Consider the following 20,800-nt stretch of genomic DNA (forward strand, 5'->3'; position numbering starts at 1 on the left):
GTGAAGTCTCACACACCCATAATGAATAAACGGGATGAATACAGCCGGGATCCTCCCCAACACGCGTTTCGGCGCTAATGCCTTCGTCTGGGGGTGGTGTAAGGTTAAGGTCAAAGGGTCTTTATATGGAAGTAGGCCAATGGACATGAAGTAGTGCAGCTGTTATGTGTGCCGGACAATGAAACTACTCCCCCTGTATACTTATTGGTCGCTGTCTCCCGGAGGCCGAAGAGACCGCGCCCACATCGACGTCAGCAGAGGCGAGCCCGAGCCGGAAAAGCGGGACCGAGTCAAAATGACTCGGTCATGTGGATCAAGCAGCAGACATGCCGCAGATGACGCAGACGGGGGCCGGACGCTGGCCGCCAATGAGAGCGCGACAAAGGAAGATCAATCCACAACGAATGGTAAGTGGAGCAATGAAAGGAGGTTAATGTTAATGTATGGGAGTCTATGTAAAAACACGAAGTACTTCAAAAATGTGGAAACCACAGCATGTATCCAAAATACTAATTGCAAATGGGTATATATATATATATATGTAATATGAATCAGTGCTGTATTAACCCATACTGTATCTACAAAAGTTGACCGTAGAAAGATCCCGCAATATAGTAATATAAATACACAAAGACTAACACAATTAGACATAGTGTACAACAATAAGGAAGAATATATGTGTATAATAATCAAAATATGCTTTGATACAGCGTGACAGATCGTAAACAAATTGATGTGAGTGCACTAAAAAAATTTATGAAAGTGTATTGGTACTAAACAAGTACAGAGGTATATACAAATATATTAGTGACATCATAATACTAGAAAAGTATACAAACATACATATCAATTTGATATGAAAAACAAAATACAGCAGTAGTGACACGAGGTGAGGCATTTATAAAAAATATGTATGACAAATAAGTAAAAATATTCATAAATCGTTTGTGCATGTGTATGTGTAATATATTACATTTAGTTATAGATAACTGTGTAGTGATGTGGGCAATAGTGTAAGTGAAAAACAGTGTAGTGTTAGTAATAGACTACTGAATGAGGATGTATTGTATATTGTACACTAATGTGACCTAATATAAGTAACTGAATGAGGATGTATTGTATATTGTACACTAATGTGACATAATATAAGTAAATAATCACTGCCGATGTATATATATGCATGTATTGGAAATTAATCAGATATCAATATGATGATAAAGTAAGTTTATGCCATAACTATACAACAGTACATAAGAAATAAAGAAAATTAATACAAAGGTTCAAAAATGTTGAAAAGTGAGAACTGAGGTATGAAGAAAATGAAATATATGAATGTGATAGTAGTGTGTTCACATAAATCAGCTCATATGGGCCAAATACAGATATAATATTTATGTTGATGCTTCCGTAACGACTGAAATCAGTCGTCAAATGCATCAATGCAACAAAATAGAGTAGTAACATATTTAAATAAGGTGTCGTCGGGCACAATCGATGTCCAAATTTTCTTTGATGATCCAAAAGACGAACAAAAAAAGACCTCAACAATTAGAGTAGCAATATTGATATACGTCTCATCTGTATAATGACAAATGTAAGAGTTAACCCTTTCCCTCTTTAGCCACTTTTGACCTTCCTGACAGAGCCTCATTTTTCAAATCTGACATGTGTCACTTTATGTGGTAATAACTCCGGAATGCTTTCACCTATCCAAGCGATTCTGAGATTGTTTTCTCGTGACACATTGGACTTTATGTTACTGGCAAAATTTGCTCGATATGTTCAGTATTTAATTGTGAAAAACACCAAAAATTAGTAAAAATTGCAAAAATTTCTCAATTTAAATGTATCTGCTTGTAAGACAGGCAGTTATACCACACAAAATTGTTGGTAATTAACATCACCCATATGTCTACTTTAGATTGGCATCGTTTTTTGAACATCCTTTTATTTTTCTATGACCTCACAAGGCTTAGAACTTTAGCAGCAATTTCTCACATTTTCAAGAAAATTTCAAAAGGCTATTTTTACAGGGGCCAGTTCAGTTGTGAAGTGGTTTTGAGGGCCTTATATATTAGAAACCCCCAAAAAGTCACCCCATTTTAAAAACTTCACCCCTCAATGTATTCAAAACAGCATTTAGAAAATGTCTTAACCCTTTACACATTTCACAGGAATTAAAGCAAAGTAGAGGTGAAATTTACAAATTTCACATTTTTCTGCAGAAATAAATTTTTAATACAATTTTTTTTATAACACAGAAGGTTTTACCAGAGAAAGGCAACTCAATATTTGTTGCCCAGTTTCTGCAGTTTTAGGAAATATCCCACATGTGGCCGTAGCGTGCTACTGGAATGAAGCACCGGCCTCAGAAGCAAAGTAGCACCTAGTGGATTTTGGGGCCTTATTTTTGTTAGAATATATTTTAGGCACCATGTCAGGTTTTAAGAGGTCTTGTGGTACCTAAACAGTTGAAACCCCCCAAAAGTGACCCCCATTTTGGAAACTACACCCCTCAAGGCATTTTTCTATGGTTATAGTTAGCATTTTGACCCCACAGTTTTTTTGCAGAATTTAGTAGAATTAGTCTGTGAAGATGAAAATCACCTTTTTTTCTTTGGAAACAAAGATTTTTTTCATTTTTACAAAAAATAAAGGAGAAAAAGCACCGCAACAATATTTTAGGCACCATGTCAGGTTTGAAGGGCTCTTGCAGTGACAAAACAGTAAAAATCCCCCAAAAGTGACCCCATCTGGGAAACTAGACACCTCAAGGAAATTATCTAGGGGTGTAGTGAGCATTTTGACCGCACAGGTTTTTAACAGAAATTATTGGAAGTAGGCCGTGAAAATTAAAATCAACATTTCTTCAAAGAAAATGTAGGTTTAGCGACTTTTTTTCTCATTTCCACAAGGACTAAAGGAGAAAAAGCACCGCAAAATTTGTAAAGCAATTTCTCCCGAGTAAAACAATACCCCACATGTGGTAATAAACGGTTGTTTGGAGACACGGCGTGGCTGAGAAGGGAAAGAGCGCTATTTGGCTTTTGGAGTTCACATTTAGCAGGAATGGTTTGCGGAGGCCATGTCACATTTACAAAGCCCCTGAGGGGACAAAACAGTGGAAACCCCCCACAAGTGACCCCATTTTGGAGACTAGACCCATTGAGGAAATTATCTAGGGGTATAGTGAGCGATTTGACCCCACAGTTTTTTTGCAGAAATTATTGGAAGTAGGCCCTGAAAATAATAATCTACATTTTAAAAAAAATAATCTAGGTTTAGCTAATTTTTTCTCATTTCCATAAGGACTGAAGGAGAAAAAGCACCACAAAATTTGTAAAGCAATTTCTCCCGAGTAAAACAGTACCCCACATGTGGTAATAAACGGCTGTTTGGACACACGGCGAGGCTTAGAAGGGAAAGAGCGCTATTTGGCTTTTGGAGATCACATTTAGCAGGAATGATTTGCGGAGGCCTGGTCACAGTTGCAAAGCCCCTGAGGGGACAAAACAATGAAAACGCCCAAAAAGGGACTCCATTTAGGAAACTACACCTCTTGAGGAATTCATCTAGCGGTGTAGTGAGCATTTTGACTCCACAGATGTTTCATAGAATTTATTAGAATTAGGCAGTGAAAATAAAAACAGTCCTTTTTCTTCAATAAGACGTAGCTTTAGCGCAATTTTTTTCATTTTCTCAACAAATAAAGGAAAAAAAGAACCCAACATTTGTAAAGCAATTTCTCCCGAGTACGGCAATACCCCATATGTGGTCATAAACTGCTGTTTGGGCAAACGGCAGGGCTCAGAATGGAAGGACCGCCATTTGGAGTGCAGATGTTGCTGGATTGGTTTCTGGGCGCCTGTGGGCCCAAAACAGTGGAAACCCCCCAGAAGTGACCCCATTTTGGAAACTACACCCCTCAATGCATTTACCAAGGGGTGTAGTAAGCATTTTAACCCTGCAGGTGTTTTGTAGAAATTAGTGTTCACTCGATGTTGAAGACTGAAAATGGGATTTTTTTCCATAGATATGCCAATATGTGGTGCCCGGCTTGTGCCACCATAACAAGACAGCTCTCTAATTATTATGCGGTGTTTCCCGTTTTTAGAAACACCCTACATGTGGCCCTAATCTTTTGCCTGGACATATGACAGGGCTCAGGAGTGAAGAATACCATGCGGAGTGGAGGCCTAATTTGGCGATTTACAAAGTATTGGTTCACAACTGCAGAGGCTCAGATGTGAAATAATAAAAATAAACCCCTGATAAGTGACCCCCACTATGGAAACTGCACCCCTGAAGGCATTTATTAAGGGGTGTAGTGAGCATTTTCACCCCACAGGTCTTTTCCATAAATGAATGCGCTACGGATGGGGCAAATTAAAAATTTCTATTTTTCCCTAGATATGCCATTCAGTGGCAAATATGTCATGCCAAGCTTATGTCGCTGGAGACACACACCCCAAAAATTGTTAAAAGGGTTCTCCCGGGTATGACGATGCCATATATGTGGAAGGAAACTGCTGTTTGGGCACGCTGTAGGGTTCAGAGCCGAGGGAGCACCATTTGGCTTTTGGAGAGCGGATTTTGCTTGGTACTATATTTGTTTCCATTTATAATGTGGGAGTACATGTAAGCGGGGCGGAGTATATAAGGGGCATAGTCAGGTGGTATAAAAAAATAAAATAATCCATATATGTGTGTTACGCTGTGAAGCAATCCTTTCTGCACAGGCCGGTGTCGCACTGATAAATGGTGTAATTTCTTATCCCCCTTTTGGTCCACACTCCGCACCTTTTATAGTTTGGGGAATTTTGCTGGGAAAGTGTTGTCCTGGTATAATACGGGCACCGTCGCTTCCAGTGGATATGTTTGGGCTCTCCCCTTCCTGGTTTCCTAATTTTAGGTCCTTGATAAATCGCCTCTTGAAACAGAAGAAATGTTCCCCTCGGGCAGAACTGCATATTTTTTTATTTCCTGACTTATTGGAGCCATAACTAATTTTATTTTTCATAGACCTAATGGTATGAGGGCTGGTTTGTTGCGGGACGAGCTGTAGTTATTATTGGTACCATTTTGGGGTACATGTGACTTTTTGATCACCTTTTATCCTATTTTTTGGGATGCCAGGTAAACAAAAAAACGCAATTCTGGCACAGCTTTTTTCGTTTTTTTTATACAGCGTTCACCATGCGTTATAAACTACATGTTACCTTTATTCTGCGGGTCAGTACGATTCCGGCGATACCTAATTTATAGCACTTTTTTATGTTTTACAACTTTTTGCACACAAAAATTACTTTTGTAAAAAGAATGTCTTTTTTCTGTCGCCAAGTTGTGAGAACCATAACGGTTTAATTTTTTTGTCGACGGAGGTGTATGAGGGCTTGTTTTTTGCGGGACGAGCTATAGTTTTTATAGGTACCATTTTTGGATACGTGCGACTTTTTGATCACTTTTTATTCTAATATTTGTAGGGCAAAGTGACCAAAAAACAGAAACTCTGGTAAAGTTTTTTACGTTTTTTTTTTTACGCTGTTCACCGCGTGCAATAAATAATATAATATTTTGATACCTCAGGTCGTTACAGTCGTGGCGAGACCAAATACATATGGTTTATTATTATTTTTCAATAATAAAGGACTTGATAAGAGCAAAAGGGGGATTGTGTTTTATTTGATTACTTGAAACTTTTATTGTTTTCAAACTTTTCTTTTTTGCACTTTTTTTTACACTTTTTTATACTTTTTTTTACACTTTTCTTCAAGTCACACTAGGGAACTTGAAGGTCCAACGGTCAGATTTTTTTTTTCTAATACATTGCACTACCTATGTAGTGCAATGTATTAGATCTGTCAGTCATTCACTGACAGCAAGCCGATTAGGCTTCGCCTCCCGGCGGGGCCTAATCGGCTTCCGTAATGGCAGAGCAGGAGACCATTGTGTCTCATGTTGCCATAACAGCAGTCGCCAGTCCCGATTGCCTGTCGGGGCTGGCGATCTGCTAGTAACCGCTACGATGCAGCAATCGCTTTCGATTGCTGCATCGAAGGGGTTAATGGCAGGGATCGGAGCTAGCTCCGGTTCCTGCCGTTACAGGTGGATGTCAGCTATACAGTACAGCTGACTTCCATGCTGATGACGCCGGATCAGCTCCTGACCCGGCGCCATCTTGCCGGCAGCTACGGAAGCCGATCAGGCTCCGCCGCCGGGCGGATCTTGACCGGCTTCGGTGCTTGGCAGACCGGGAGGCCAGTATTAGGCCTCCGGTTGCCATTGCAGCCACCGGAACCCCGGCAATTTCATTGCTGGGGTTCCGATGAGCTGCAAACACCTTAAGTGCAGCGATCGTGTTTGAGCGCTGCACTTAAGGGGTTAATGGCGGGGATCGAAGCTAATTTCGGTCCCCGCCGTTACAGTCGGATGTCAGCTGTAAGATACAGCTGAGATCCGACGATGATGGCACCGACTCAGCTTCTGAGCTGGTGCCAAACATTTGCCGTAAATGTACAGCATTTTGAGGGAAGTCAATGCTTTCCATGACGTACATTTACGGCAAATGTCGGGAAGGGGTTAAAATCATGAAATACTAAAAGACAATTAATAATACAGTTTAAACCCAACACCACTAAAATTGAGCAATCGGAGGAAAGCAGAGAAACCAGCGGTTTCGTTGAGGCCCTTGGGAAACATCGTTTGGAATTTCCAAATCCATTTGCATTCTTTCTGTAAGAGACGTTTTTTAATATCGCCTCCTCGTATGCCAGTGTTAATATGATCAATGCCACGTACTTTGAAAAGTTTAGAATCACATTCATAATGGAGTAGGAAATGTCTAGGAATTGTTTTTAATACCTCAATATTTAGCTCTGTTTTGGCGTTTTCTATATCTCTAACATGTTCTCTGACTCTAACTCGAAATTCTTTTTGTCTCGGTCCCGCGTTTCCGGCTCGGGCCCGCCTCTGCTGACGTCGATGTGGGCGCGGTCTCTTCGGCCTCCGGGAGACAGTGACCAATAAGTATACAGGGGGAGTAGTTTCATTGTCCGGCACACATAACAGCTGCACTACTTCATGTCCATTGGCCTACTTCCATATAAAGACCTATTGACCTTAACCTTACACCACCCCCAGACGAAGGCATTAGCATCGAAACGCGCGTTGGGGAGGATCCCGGCTGTATTCATCCCGTTTATTCATTATGGGTATGTGAGACTTCACCCCTTTGATGCAAATTTACCTTGTTTTACTTTCATTCTCTACATGTTTGTTTCTCTAGCATGCATAATGATATGTGTAGTGCTGAGGTCAGTGGACCATGATTGTTATATCAACATTACTAATTGTCTTGTGTTGTGATTTCTGCCTGTAGGGTTATGCAGTTTATACTACCTTGCATATATACATATATATATTTTGTCTATCCGTCCAAGCAGATCACATTACCACATTATTATATATATGTATAAAATAAAAAAACATTCAGAGAAATTATTTCCATCTAGGAAGTTTATATATATCTCATGTACTGTTTTTACGCATTTAGGTAAACATTCAGTCGAGCATCCGTGTTTTTACTGTTGGCTCATGGATTCTTTTATCATTATATGGTGTATTACATGTTAATAAAGTATTTTTGTATTTTTTCATTATTCTATTGTCTCTCAGCATTTATTGTCTCTCTTTTGGTCTTATACCCTCTCCTTGCCAGAGATTCAGTCCATGTCAGCCTGAGTCATGAAACCCCTCCTCCCCATCCAGGGCCAGGTTCTTCTTTGTTAAAAAGAAAGACGGATATTTTCGACCCTGCATTGACTACCGTGGTCTCAACCAGAGCAAGGTCAAGAAAAAATACCCATTGCCACTGATATCCGAATTATTTGACCGTATACGAGGAGCCAGGATTTTCTCTACACTGGACTTGCTTGGGGCTTACAACTTGATCAGAATCCGTCGAGGTGATGAGTGGAAGACGGCATTCAACACTCAAGACGGGCACTACGAATAGCTAGTGATGCCCTTCGGTATGTGTAACGCTCCCGCGGTCTTCAAAGAATTTGTGAATGATGTCTTCGAGATCTCCTCTATGTCTCTGTTGTGGTCTTCCTCGATGATATTTTGATCTTCTCCCCAGTTCAGACGACACATCGGAGGCATGTCTGTGAATTTCTGTTGCGATTAAGGGAGAATCGTCTGTATGCCAAGCTCGCACAGTCATGGCTCGCACAATTAGACATGATTTTTAAGGAGGACTCTAATTTGTTTTTAGATGCTGGTAGTACCAATATTAGGGAACGTAGTACTAAACTTAAATCTCTCCTCAACAAAAGAACGAAGCTATGGTGGAACAAGGCCTTCCTAGAAAAATACATCTCTAAGGGGTTGATACCGAGAGGCTTAAGGGTTCAGGTTTTCCCCTCCTTCGATATGGAAAACGACATGTTTAAAAAGAAATGGGAGGAGCTGGCTGACACTTGCTCCAGGGGGTTTATGAATCTCCTAATCCAATCAAACTGTAACACCTTGTTGGAAATGGAAAGAGAAATAGAAGGGATAAATTGGATCTCAAAAATGAGTTCTCTACTGAGACTCTTGCCAAATTGCAGGAAGATCTGGATAAAGATTATGCCAAATGGGAAAAAGAGATTTGCACAGTTAAATCAGGCAAATTTCAGAGAGATGTACAGGACTATAAATCGAACAGGGTCTACAAATGGCGGTCCAATTATGATAGATCAAGACCTATATCACGCTCCAGATCTTCCTCAATGTCATCACGCACCTCTGGCGATGAGCCAGGTGGAATAAGGGATGCAATGATTGCTGGCAGCAGCGGTAACAACTTGGGCGCCTATATGCCAAGAAGACAATATGACAGGAATGCTAAGCGCAAAAAGTCTACAATTCCACAACAGGAGAAGAGATCCGGAAACCAATTAGAGGTAATTAACCTGTCTTCACATTCCCTCTCTGATGCCCAACTTGAGGTTTTAAGTAAGGGTTTGACGTTCTCTCCTACCGCCCCTTTTGATTTCTTTACAGTTTTAAAGGATCTGCACCTGTTTTCTAGAAAACTTGTTCTTCACAAATTGCACAATAGGGGATGTGGCACCCTCGAAATTGACAGTGAGATGGAAAGGGAGGCCCTATCAGCTTTAGAAGAATTGTTAAGGGAACAGAGCACTGCAATAAGTAATTTTCCTATGTCGGCCTTACCTAAATCCACAAAGTTTCCCCCCTTGTCGTTGTGTCCTCAGGTGGAAATATTCACCAGATTGGTAGTGGATGACCTTAAACAAATACCCAAGTTTGGGTATAGGGATAATCTTACTGTCCCTCAAAGACAAGCCTTGAGAGAATTACAATGTCTTGAGGATGTGGTCATCAAAGCCGCTGACAAGGGGGGTAACATTGTGGTATGGCTGACAGAAAAATACGAAAAGGAGGCATTTAGACAATTAAGGAATAAACAGACCTATGCCAAACTCACGTTTAACCCTATATCTAAATTCTTCCTGGAACTGAAGGAGATCCTGAATAGGGCCTTGGAGAAAGGGATCATCACTAAGAAGATCTTTGAGGGATTAATGACAGAAGATCCCAAAATACCTACGATCTATTTCCTGCCAAAAATCCATAAAAACCTGATGGAACCCCCTGGACGTCCCATTGTGTCAGGTATGGGAGGCCTATGTGAAGCCACATGTAAATTTATAGATCACTATCTAAAGCCGTTGGTAATGGAATTGCCATCACATGTAAAGGACACAACGGATGTCCTGGGGGAAATTGACGGGATCCAGATAGAACCCGACATGTACCTTGTAACTGCGGATATTGAAAGCCTTTATACATGTATCAGACATGGGGATGGTCTGGAGGCGGTCCGCTTCTTCCTGGGGACCAGCAACTGGGATGATGAATTATGCGAACTTATCGTGGAATTACTGCAGTTTGTTTTGAGCCATAACATCTTTGTGTTCAAGGACACCTTCTATCTGCAGACCCACGGCACTGCCATGGGTGCGGCGTGTGCGCCATCCTATGCGAACCTGTTTCTCGGGTTTTGGGAGAGGCAGGTTTTTCATGTGCTGGCTCCGCTACATTGACGACATATTGTTTGTGTGGCAGGGCTCCGAGTGTGAGTTGAGGAGCTTTATGCAGCAACTTAATACAAACCAGGTGAATTTCAAACTGACATACTTATTTCATACATCCAGGATCGAGTTCTTGGATTTACTGATATTTACAGATGCAAGTGGTTTCCTTTAGACGGACGTATACCGCAAGTCGACTTCCGTCAATTCACTGCTGCATGCATCCTCTTCTCACACTCCATCTACTGTTAAAGCCATCCCAGTTGGTCAATTCCTCAGGATGAGGCGGATCTGCTCCACTGACCACCTTTTCGAACGACAATCTGAAGACCTTAGACATAGATTCGAAAATAGGGGGTATAGCAAAAGATCCATTAAAGCAGGATACAGGAGAGAAAAAAAGACCCCTCGTGCTAATCTCCTGAGTGGCCAAACCCCTGAAATAGGAAAAACAGCTGTTAGGTTCATCTCCACCTACAACAGTAGATGGGATGAACTAAGGACTATCTTGGGGCGACATTGGCCAATTTTAAGGTCCGAACCCAGCCTAGCCCTCTGCCTCAGTGACAAACCAATAATGACGGCCAGGCGGAGTAGGAATCTCCGTGATATCCTGGTCCAAAGTCACTATACCCCCAAAAAGGTGAATTTCTTCGGATCTCAGGGGCAAAGAAAAGGCTGCTATCCGTGTGGCAACTGTGTTGCGTGCCCTAACATTTGTAGAACAAATAAATTTGAATCAGTGGATGGCACCAAGTCCTTTGACATTAAAGACTACATATCGTGCAGTACTACACATGTAGTGTACTATGCGGTATGTGGATGCCCAAAGATCTATGTAGGCCTGACATCGAGGGAATTACGCATACGCACTAGAGAGCATGTGCGGGATATCATTGGAGCCGGGGCCATTGATGATCCTATAGAACTCAAAACCATACCCAGACATTTTAAAATGTTTCACGGATGCAACCCAAGATCCCTCAAAATTCGGGGGATTGAACGTATACGTTGTGGCATCAGGGGGGGTAATGTGAAGAAGGTCTTGGCACAGAAGGAATGTAGGTGGATTGTGCAATTAGGCTCCATGGCACCGGCTGGATTGAATGAAAAATTAAGCTTCGCACCCTTCTTATGAGGATGTTGGAACCGCCTGACTACCAGTATAATGTAATTTTATTAATTTTAAACTGTGGATTGTTTGTATGTCTAGTTTTTAACCATTATCTCTTTAGTAGGTATGTGACATATCGGCTGATATTTAGTGAAGCGCCCATGTACCCCTAGAACACACCTCCTGAAGCCCCGATGATTTTCCACGTTGCGGACCCTGATGTGGAGTCTACATATTTGGGACTCTATATATGGAATTTATTTGTACTGTTGTCCCTGTACGTACCTGTATCAGCACTTTAATGTCGCCTGATTTTTACAGACGACCGTACATGACTGTTACCTTACAGTAACAGTCTCTTATATATATATATATATATATATATATATATATATATATATATATTTATTTGCACTGTTTTAAGATGTTTATTATGCTCGTATGGTTTAATTCGGAGACGTATGTATCTCCTGCATTTATGGTTTTATTACCAATACTTATCAAGTATTGTTACACCCGTAATGATATATTATATGATATGTTAAAAAAGACTACGTTTCTATTAAGTTGCACTATAGGATACACAATTTAATGTGTACCTTACTAATACATTAGGCTATTGGGCGTAATTGCCATCCCAATAAAATGTTTTTTCTTCCCCCCCCCTTTCTAACACTGTACTATGAGGGCAACGAGATCTGTCACTGTCTTTGTATAAAAATATTTTTTTTAAGTCTACACATATATTTGAGTCATTATTAAGCACTATACCGACATCAACTTGGTTAGAGTGAATTAATCGTAACACAAGTATACAATTAGATGTCACATTACATATCTACCTGCCCACATTTGGTCTGCGCTGTCCAATGGGGTGCGCGCTCCTGACGTACGCGGCCGGGACTGGGGCTGGCCACGCCCGCTCCTCCGATGGTGCGGTGCGCATGTCCGGATCTCTTGATATGCGTCGAGAGTCCGGATGTGCGCCGCAGTACTGGAGGACGGAAGTGGGGCTTGCCACACTTCCGGCTGCGCCGTCGGATGCGCGCCATATACCTTTGGACGAGGTAGAACGTATCTAATACACACCTGGGCTACTTATAGAAGGGGTATATATAGGGTGCCAACTGACATACACACCACAACCCCTTGAGGAAGCGGACATTCGCGAAACGCGCATCGGGGCGCACACAGCGATCATCAGGGAACACACAAGGACACTCTATGGGTAAGAATATCCAGTCTGTTCCTGAAGTTTCAGGGTATGGTTTACCTTTACCTCTTTAGTATATCATGCTTTCTGTCTGGATAAATTGTGTCCTGTAGTAGCATTAATACATGTACTGAGCTTAATCCACCATACTTTAAACCAGTGATACTCTTGCCTGTAACCTATGTTGGAAAAGGGTTTACTATTTATAACTTTGGTTTCCCTGATGTATCTCTATGTTGACTTTATATTGAGTTTCTCCTGTCATATACAATTTTAAATGTTTGTTGTTATCCAACGAAAACCTATTCGTACAAAAAGGGGAAAAATGATCTTGTTTAATGAATGTAAGGAATCGTAGCATCAGTGCTATATACAAGATCTAACGTAAAACCAAGTAAATCTTGGTGCATTGACCCTCAACAACTGATATAACACCTACAAAGAATTGGGTACAATTAACACAAAAAGTGAAGCAAAATAATCACAAACTTTATTGAGACAAATTAAACATGATAAAAAATGAGTCATGCAAAGCATGAATAAAAACGTTCAAAAATTACAGGGAATAAGGTACAAAGAAATGGGAATAGAGTGTAATGACATGAACTCAGGTGGGGCAACAAGACTGGTTGGTAACGTGATTGGAGCAAAAGTACAGCATAGGTAATATATTGTAGTCAAATAGCATGTATTGATGCTGATGTGTATATAGCGATTCTGTTGCCAAGCACTCATCTACCATGAAACAGTTACGAGAATAGGAACAGATGGATACATGATACTTCAGGTGAGTAAATCATAGAATAAGTAAATAGACATAACATACCCATAGTAATGAGAGACCCTGTAATGAGAGACCGTCAGACCCGACGCGCGTTTCGGCGGGATGCCTTCGTCCGGGGGTGGCGTCTCTCCAGCTGGTAACTCCCCTTATCTATAAACCCCTGTCCAATCATGTGCTAGTACACAGGGTAAACAAGCAACTTGTCAACGGCGTCATGCGCCAGGTGTAGATGAGACCGCTTACGAAACTCCGACAGCACGTCATCAGAGTGGTAGCGGAGCAACGGCGTCTGACGCCGAGGTGCCGTTCCCACTCCGATACACACACACCAATCGGAGGGAAGCAGAGGCCCATCCCCCTGACGTAAGCGCACAGCTCAAGTGCCAGTGCAGGTGATAGGATGTACAGAAAATGCACATGATTGGATAGAGCAGTAGAGGACGTCGAGACGACATAACATCATAATGTAAAAAACTACTGTGAATTCATTAAACTTTACAATAGAAATCCATATGTATGTATAAAAACATTTAATGCTATAGCCATTAAAGGTAGTGTAGCTTATACAGTGAAAGCAAATCGGTTGGAAATCGATGTATATAACTATATGTTTATGTTTAATGTGAAAGACGCAACAGTGTGAACAGGGATGTATCCAAAGTGACAGGTAAACATTTACAAGAAAAAAATATACTGAAAAATAATAAATAAACAGTAATCATAATGAATTGGAATGTGTTTAATAAATAATGTGCTATACAAAGACATTAATACTCATATAATGAAAAGAATATATGAAGAAGGTGTGTAGTGCAGCATGGGAAGAAATATAATTAAAAAAATGTGAAAAAATATATATATATATATATATATATAAATAATATAATATACATGTATACATATGAATATGTGTGTTAAAACAAAAAATATTAAGATTATTAATCAATAAAAAAATAAAAAATTCATTGATTAATAAACGTTACATAAAGAGTGAGTAGTGGGTAAAAAACAGTGATGAATAATGTATCCAATGAATACAAATTGTATGTAATATATATGTGTGTATACATCACACTCAATAAACCCACATGTGCAAAAATATATACAAATATTTACAAAAAGAGTAGTTTTATATACATTTGGGTACAGTATATATACATAAATATAAATATATAAAAATACACATGGATGATGTATATAATGATACAGAATAAAAATTACAATAAATAATCAAACAGTAGTATACTATTATTATATGAAAAAAGGAAGTTTCTTCGAATACTTTGTAATTTCCATGTCTCTGTTTCCTCTAGCTATAAAGTACTTGATTGGTTCTATATGAAAGGGAAGAAAGTAATAAGTTAGATACACAATAACATAAATAGTTAAAAAATACTTAAAAAATGACCCGCTGGAGGTCAATGGTCAGAGAAACGGAGCAAAATTAAGATTTTCATTGAGACCCAAGGGGCGCATTGTTCTCAGAGTCCAGATCCATTTTGCCTCACATTTCGCCAGATTTTTTGCAACTTCACCTTTACGGATATTTTGTTTAATACAATCTATCCCTTTTATTTTCAATTTAGTCGAATCACAGGAATGGTGAGTTTTGAAATGTCTTGCAATGGGTTTTAAGGTCTCAATCACCTCTATCTCTTTAGCCATTGTGATGTCACGTATATGTTCCCTTACTCGTATTTTAAATTCTCTCGTAGTCAAACCAACGTAGATCTTAGGACAGGGGCATGTTGCATAGTAAATAACCGCTTTCGTGGAGCAGGTAATTGAGTGTGTAATATTATAAGAGTGTTTACCTGTCGAGTCGGAGAAGGATGTCGCTTGTTCAATGTTAGGGCAGGCGACACAGTGCCCGCATGCCTTACATCCCCATTTAGGGCCTTTAGTTCCGAACGGGAATCTGTAGTGAGGCAAAATGGATCTGGACTCTGAGAACAATGCGCCCCTTGGGTCTCAATGAAAATCTTAATTTTGCTCCGTTTCTCTGACCATTGACCTCCAGCGGGTCATTTTTTAAGTATTTTTTAACTATTTATGTTATTGTGTATCTAACTTATTACTTTCTTCCCTTTCATATAGAACCAACCAAGTACTTTATAGCTAGAGGAAACAGAGACATGGAAATTACAAAGTATTCGAAGAAACTTCCTTTTTTCATATAATAATAGTATACTACTGTTTGATTATTTATTGTAATTTTTATTCTGTATCATTATATACATCATCCATGTGTATTTTTATATATTTATATTTATGTATATATACTGTACCCAAATGTATATAAAACTACTCTTTTTGTAAATATTTGTATATATTTTTGCACATGTGGGTTTATTGAGTGTGATGTATACACACATATATATTACATACAATTTGTATTCATTGGATACATTATTCATCACTGTTTTTTACCCACTACTCACTCTTTATGTAACGTTTATTAATCAATGAATTTTTTATTTTTTTATTGATTAATAATCTTAATATTTTTTGTTTTAACTCCTTAATGACCGGGCATGTTTGTACCTTAATGACCAAGCCAGATTTGTCAAATCTGGTATGTCTGACTTTATCAGAGAATAACTCTGTGAAAGTTTTGAATATCCAAGTAATTCTGACATTGTTTTTTCGTCACATGTTGTACTTTATTTTAGTGGTAAAAGTAGACTGATACGATTTGCGGAAATTAATAAAAAAATAGAGAAATTGAAGAAATTTTGTAAAAATTATCATTTTTCCCTATTTTTAACTGCAATATGTCACATATGTACATACATACTGCACAATTTTTTTAATTAAATATATATTTCCATCTCTTTACTCTATTTTGGCAGCACTTTTGAAAAAAAAAATTTTTTTTCCAGCAATTTGGAAGACTTACAAGTTTAGTAATCATTTTATACATTTTGAAGTACATTTTTTTTTCCTGCACCAAGCCAGGTTTTCAGAGGCTCATAGGTGTCAGAATGGTGGAAACCCCCACAAGTGACACCATTTTGAAAACTACACCCCTTAAGGTATTTATTAAGGGGTGTTGTAAGTATTTTGACCCCACAGTTTTTTTGTAAGAATTCATGCAAAGCAGGCGTAAAAAAATATAATTTCACTTTTTTCATAAAAGTATCACTTTGAAGACCGATTTCTGTGTAAAGTGACCATGAGAATGAAGAAACACACCCCAAAATATATCACCCTGTTTCTCCTGTTTTCAAAAATGCCCCCATTGTGACCCTAATGCATTGCTTGGACACACGACAGGGCCCGAAAGGGAGGGAGCACCCGGAGGCTTTCAGGACTCATATTTTGCTTGAAAATGTTTTAGGCCCTACTGTATATTTGGAGAGGTTTTGAGCTACCAGAGCGATAGAATCTCCCCATAAACGACCCCATTTAGAAAACTAGACCCTTTAAGGTATTTATCTAGGGGTGTAGTGCGTACTTTGACCCCACAGTTTTTTCTAAATTTAATGCATAGCAGGTGAAAAAAACCAAAAAAAAACACTTTTTTCATAAAAGTATCACTTTGAAGACCGATTTCTGTGTAAAGCGACCATGAGAATGAAGAAACACACCCCAAAATATATCACCCTGTTTCTCCTGTTTTCAAAAATGCCCCCATTGTGACCCTAATGCATTGCCTGGACACACGACAGGGCCCGAAAGGGAGGGAACACCCGGAGGCTTTCAGGACTCATATTTTGCTTGAAAATGTTTTAGGCCCCACTGTACATTTGGAGAGGCTTTGAGCTACCAGAGCAATAGAATCTCCCCATAAACGACCCCATTTAGAAAACTAGACCCCATAACGTAATTATTTAGGTATATAGTAATTATTTTGACCCCCCAGTTCTTTGCTAAATTTAATGCATATCAGGTGAAAAAAAAAAGAATTTCACTTTTTTCATAAAAGTATTTGTTTGAAGACCGATTTCTTTGTAAAGCGAACATGAAAATGAAGAAACACACCCCAAAATCTATCACCCTCTTTCTCCTGTTTTCAAAAATACCCACATTGTGGCCCTAATGCGTTGTTTGGACACACGGCAGGGCCCCAAAGGAAGGGAGCACCCGGAGGCTTTCAGGACTCACTGTACATTTGGAGAAGCTTTGAGCTGCCAGAACGATAGAAACTGCCCATAAACTACCCCATTTCGAAAACTAGACCCCTTAAGGTATTTATCTAGGGGTATAGTTAGCATTTTGACCACACAGGTTTTTCGCTAAATATATTGGAATTAGTCTGTAAAAATTAAAATGTACTTTTTTTCTGAAACAACATAGAAATTTTTATTATTTACAAGGAATAACGAAGAAAATGCACCCCAACATTTGTAAAGCAATGTCTCCCGATTACGACAATACCCCATATGTGGTAATAAACTGCTGTTTGGACCCACAGCAGGGCTCAGAAGGGAAGGAGCGCCATTTGGATTTATGATTTTGCTGGAATGGTTTTCGGTGCCATGTCGCATTTGCAATGCACTGGAGGGACCAAAACAGGGGAAACCCACCAAAAGTGACCACATTTTGGAAAAACCTTCAAGGAATTTTTCTAGGGGTATAGTGAGCATTTACACCCCACGGGTCTTTTGCAGAGTTTATTAGAATTAGGCCTCATGCACACGACCGTGTTTTTGCGTCCGCAATTCCCCCGCAAATCCACGGGAGAATTGCGGACCCATTCTTTTCTATGGGGCCGTGCACACGACCGTAGTTTTTGCGGTCCGTGCACGGCCCGGGAACCCGGACCGCAGAAAGTACGGACATGTCCTATTATGGTCCGGAGTTGCGGTCCGGGCTCATTGAAAACAATGGCCCGGCCATGTGCATGTGCGGGCGGCTTGCGGCTGACAGTCCGCTGACAGTCCGCAGCCGGCCGACACGAAAATCACGGGCGTGCACACGGCTACGGTCGGGCTACGGTCGTGTGGATGAGGCCTTAGGGCGCGAAAATTAATATCAAAATTTTTTCCACTAAAATGTTGCATTTTCTCATTTTCACAAGGAATAAAGGAGGAAAAAAACAACCATTTTTTATAAAGCAATTTCTCCCGAGTACGGAAATACCCCACATGTGGTCATACGTTTTTTCATTAGAAATGAATTAACCCTTTCAGGACTGATCCATTTTTTGCTTTCATATTTGAGATTTTCACTCCCCGCTTTTCAAGAGCCATAACTTTTTTATTTTTCCATCAATAGAGTGGTGTGAGGGCTTATTTCTTGCGGGAGGAGCTGCAGTTTTTATTGGTACCATTTTGGGGTACATGCGATTTATTTTTTTTTATCACTTTTTGTTCCATTTTTTTGCAATCCTGAGCAAAAAACAGGAATTCTGACACCGTTTTTTAGGTTTTCTTTTTGCGGCGCTCACCGTACACTATAAATGACATTTTTACTTTATTCTGCGGGTTGGTACGATTACGGCGATACCATATGTATATAGGTTTGGTCCTTTTTTTTAGCGTTTGCACAATAAAATGACTTATTTATAAACAAAAAAAATTCTGTGTCACCATATTCTGAGAGCCGTAATTTTTTTATTTTTTAGTCAAAAAAGCTGTGTAAGGGCTTGTTTTTTGCGGGACAGATAGAAGTTTTTATTGGTACTATTTTTGGGAACATGCGACTTTTTGATCACTTTTTATTCTTTATTTTGGGAGGGGTGGTGACCAAAAAAATTGTGATACTGTCGTCGTTTTTTATTGATTTTTTTGGGGGTGTTCATCGTGCGGGGAAAATAACATTACAGTTTTATAGTTGGGGTCGTTACGAACGCGGTGATACCAAATATGTGTACTTTTTTAACGTGTTCATTTTTTTTCTATAATAAAAGTTTTATTATAGGAAAAAAAGCAGTTCATGTTTATATCACTTCTAACTTTTATTTTTACACTTTTTTTAAAACATTTTTATTACTTTTTTTTACTTTTTTAACTTGTCCCACTAGGGGACACTTAGTCTTGCAGCTTTGATCGCTGCTAGAGTACATTACACTACACACGTAGTGTAATGTACTCTAACTGTCAATGTGACGTCACTGTCACACTGACAGGAAGCAGAGGAGGAACGGCCGGAGGCTGTTCCTCCGAGGCTTCCGTACATGGCAACCCGGAGGTCATTATCTGACCTCCGATTGCCGTGCCAAGCATCGGTAGCCCCCACGATCACTTCTTGGGGGCTGCCGATGTGCTTCAAACCACTTAAATGCGGCGACGGCAATCCGTCGCCGCACTTAAGGGGTTAACTGCCGAAAGCAGCGGCGATGGTCCGCTGTCCGGCAAGACTGATGTCTCAGCTGTCTAGGACAGCTGTCAGCGCGGGTCTGTCACTCTGTGTTTACACAGAGTGACAGTTTGAAATGCGGACGAAAATGCACGTCCTGGTGCGGGAACTAGCAGCCGACCAGGACGTGCATTTTCGTCCTTGGTCGTGAAAGGGTTAACACACATATTCATATGTATACATGTATATTATATTATTTATATATATATATATATATATATTTTTTCACATTTTTTTAATTATATTTCTTCCCATGCTGCACTACACACCTTCTTCATATATTCTTTTCATTATATGAGTATTAATGTCTTTGTATAGCACATTATTTATTAAACACATTCCAATTCATTATGATTACTGTTTATTTATTATTTTTCAGTATATTTTTTTCTTGTAAATGTTTACCTGTCACTTTGGATACATCCCTGTTCACACTGTTGCGTCTTTCACATTAAACATAAACATATAGTTATATACATCGATTTCCAACCGATTTGCTTTCACTGTATAAGCTACACTACCTTTAATGGCTATAGCATTAAATGTTTTTATACATACATATGGATTTCTATTGTAAAGTTTAATGAATTCACAGTAGTTTTTTACATTATGATGTTATGTCGTCTCGACGTCCTCTACTGCTCTATCCAATCATGTGCATTTTCTGTACATCCTATCACCTGCACTGGCACTTGAGCTGTGCGCTTACGTCAGGGGGATGGGCCTCTGCTTCCCTCCGATTGGTGTGTCTGTATCGGAGTGGGAACGGCACCTCGGCGTCAGACGCCGTTGCTCCGCTACCACTCTGATGACGTGCTGTCGGAGTTTCGTAAGCGGTCTCATCTACACCTGGCGCATGACGCCGTTGACAAGTTGCTTGTTTACCCTGTGTACTAGCACATGATTGGACAGGGGTTTATAGATAAGGGGAGTTACCAGCTGGAGAGACGCCACCCCCGGACGAAGGCATCCCGCCGAAACGCGCGTCGGGTCTGACGGTCTCTCATTACAGGGTCTCTCATTACTATGGGTATGTTATGTCTATTTACTTATTCTATGATTTACTCACCTGAAGTATCATGTATCCATCTGTTCCTATTCTCGTAACTGTTTCATGGTAGATGAGTGCTTGGCAACAGAATCGCTATATACACATCAGCATCAATACATGCTATTTGACTACAATATATTACCTATGCTGTACTTTTGCTCCAATCACGTTACCAACCAGTCTTGTTGCCCCACCTGAGTTCATGTCATTACACTCTATTCCCATTTCTTTG

This window comes from Rhinoderma darwinii, chromosome 3 (genome assembly GCF_050947455.1).
Source record: "Rhinoderma darwinii isolate aRhiDar2 chromosome 3, aRhiDar2.hap1, whole genome shotgun sequence".
Classification (NCBI taxonomy): domain Eukaryota; kingdom Metazoa; phylum Chordata; class Amphibia; order Anura; family Rhinodermatidae; genus Rhinoderma; species Rhinoderma darwinii.